At 45.8% G+C, this 2,692-nt stretch overlaps 1 long non-coding RNA gene across 1 annotated transcript; it reads right to left on the bottom strand.

Moving 5' to 3' along the window:
- Positions 1–151: 151 nt before the first annotated feature.
- LOC122335468 lies at positions 152–2,685 on the bottom strand. Its single transcript, XR_006248967.1, has 2 exons — positions 2,550–2,685; positions 152–1,727 (listed from the first exon to the last, which is right to left on the bottom strand). It is a non-coding gene; the product is annotated as an uncharacterized LOC122335468 (long non-coding RNA).
- Positions 2,686–2,692: the final 7 nt, after the last annotated feature.

The raw sequence follows: 2,692 nt of genomic DNA, 5'->3' as shown, positions 1-2,692 counted from the left end.
TTTCTTATCGTTTCATCGTGTTTCTTCATCGGTTCAGGAAAAAAATGTCATGTAAAAATAAATCATCTTTTGTACATACTTTGGTTTTAAAGTTCCATGACCTGCTTCTGAAGTCGGTGTGAAATATGATCGAGAAGCTATTTCCCTTTTGTAACATATTTTCTGAGGAACAACAGAGCGTTTATTGAGGGCAGACACGTAAAGAGGACATCGTTTCATCAGTCTGGAACTGACTGAATATGAAAGAGGTGCGAGGTAGAGTTTAGAAACAAGTCTTTGGTGACACCCGTTGGTAAGCTGCTTCAGAGCTCGTTACATTTTAATGAAAACCTTCTTTGAATAGCATGCGCTGATGAGTCTATCACAATTCTGATTCCACGTAAACTTCAAAAAGCGAGACGAAACGTTCATAATGCTGAAGAGCGTGCCCGTAAAAGAGTTTCAAATGATTTCTATCGTAGAGTTCTGCTAGGTATGCACGAGTAAAGGAAAGTCGATGTCTTCCACCCCGTGATGAAACGAATCAAAACAATTCACATTAAGGCTGGCAGAAGTCATGCCCACATCTCGGCTGTCAATCGTATTGGACAAAAAATAAATAAATATGACAAGACAAACAGAATCGGTGATGAAATATTTCCACATTTTCTTCTAAAGCAGAAGTTAAAGCATGCAGATACGATCAGTGCACGAACACCGGCTGTGCTGGAACTAAAAACATCTGTCAAACGAATGACTGGAAGGCCACAAGTGCTGAAATCTGCAGGTACAGTACACTCAGCTAAACTGGAAGTCACATTCATTACCGTATTCTAACATTGCATATTTAAAACGGGGTCCCCACAGCCAGAGACAATCAGCTAGCGGTAAAATTACGGTTTCAGGGTTTTCCTGCTTGTGATATTTAACAAAAAGTGGGTGACGTATCAATGATTAGCTCGACACATTTAGTTGTGCACAGGAGATATTGCATTGTGAAGAGTAAAGCTTGAAAGACACGCTGATTCCTCATGATCGTTTCAAGAATCTGCTCTAAAACAAAGAGAGGGTTTTTAATCTTAGTGTCGATGTAAATTCAGTGTGGGAACCCTGTTGAAAGTACTCTCTCTCTCACACACACACACACACACAGAGTCCTGGTTTGAGAGAGAACACACTGGACATCTTCTGTGACTGTGCTGCATTCATGCAATTGGGACGGATTTTAAATAGGAAAACGGTATCGATGTATAAATGTGCGTAAATAAGTGGGTAGTGGGAATGTCAGTATGTACAGTAGCTCTACCTGAATGGGTTGCATACAGTACGTCTCTTGGGGTTTGCCCAAACATAACCACCACTAACCGGGAGTCTCTTAAATACAGCAGCAGTTGAACTGTTGAAACACAGTGTTATCATCATCATCCACAGAGCGCTGGTCTCGCCCCTCCAGCCCGGTGCTAGCATCGCTCTCAGAGCCGCCGCGGCGCTCACCAAACCGTTTCAGAGTCATCAGCGTCCGGCTGGTTAGCGTCCTTTAAGAAAGCCGTCCAGCACGCGGTCGCCCTTCTCCGACAGCCAGTATCCTGCCATGGCAGCCACTCCGCCGATGAAGATGGCCGTGAAAACCATGTCTCCTTTAGCAGCCAGAGTGGCGAGAGCACAGATCACCACGCCGAAGAACATCTGCTGGAGCACGAGCACCTCGTCATCCGTCATGTCGTCGAACAAGCCCTTCTCCGGCCCCGCTGTGAGAGCACACACACAGGAGTTACACAATCACAATCAAAATTAAAGTACTCTTGGTCAGAATGTAATGTATAATTTTAGATTCATTGCCTTCTCTTTCCCCTCCTGACCAATAAATGAAGAGCACAAAATCTTTACTGGTTTGTGATGACCTGTACTAGCATGAATAGTGCTTAGTCATGACCCTTTTTGACAGTGAACACCGATACCAGTTGACTTTCATTGTTTATGTTCCTGTGAAGAAAGTCATGCTAGTTCTGTCGTTGGACTTCTGTGCTAATCACAGTCTGTTCATAACGAACACCATGTTCAAGCATGAGGGTGTCCATCAGTACACGTGGCACCAGGACACCCTGGGGCGGAGGTCGATGATCCACTTTGTGGTTGTTTCAAGCTGAAGGAGGAGTCCCATCGAGCCTGGCTGGCTTGTGGGACTCGAGGCAGCTGATGGGTACCGGTGGGCCAAGCGGACTGGAGCCCGGGTGGTTGTGGAGCCAAAAACTCGGGCCTGGGAACTAACATTTTTAGGTGGTAGTGACTACACTTCGACCAGTCGTGAGGACCGACTAGCCATCTCTGAAGCTGAAGAAAGCCAAGTATCAAGATCTGATTGGGGCTTCTGTTAAAGAATGGCATGGAGCCACAAAAAATGGTTTAGAAACAAACCGCCTGAGAAAGGCCACCAGGGCAGCAGAGACTAGCTCAGAGGTTCCTGAAAGTTTTTTTTGAGCATGGCTAATAAATAGCACTTCCCCAACACCAATCCTCTTACATCCACTTTTAGCACGGACTTAGCATGGTTTAAGTGTGCGTTTACTCACTTGGTGGCAGATTCTCCACACAAATGCTGTCCCGTCGGATGAAGCCCTCGGCACACTCGCAGCGGAACGAGCCCTCCTCGTTGATGCAAGCTTCATTGAGTCCGGGGCATGCAATGGCTCTCTCCGAACACTCATCGATGTCT

The sequence above is a fragment of the Puntigrus tetrazona genome, unplaced genomic scaffold (genome assembly GCF_018831695.1).
Source record: "Puntigrus tetrazona isolate hp1 unplaced genomic scaffold, ASM1883169v1 S000000784, whole genome shotgun sequence".
Taxonomy (NCBI): domain Eukaryota; kingdom Metazoa; phylum Chordata; class Actinopteri; order Cypriniformes; family Cyprinidae; genus Puntigrus; species Puntigrus tetrazona.
Note: the sequence above shows the minus strand (reverse complement) of the source record. Positions and strands in the feature narration are given on the sequence as shown.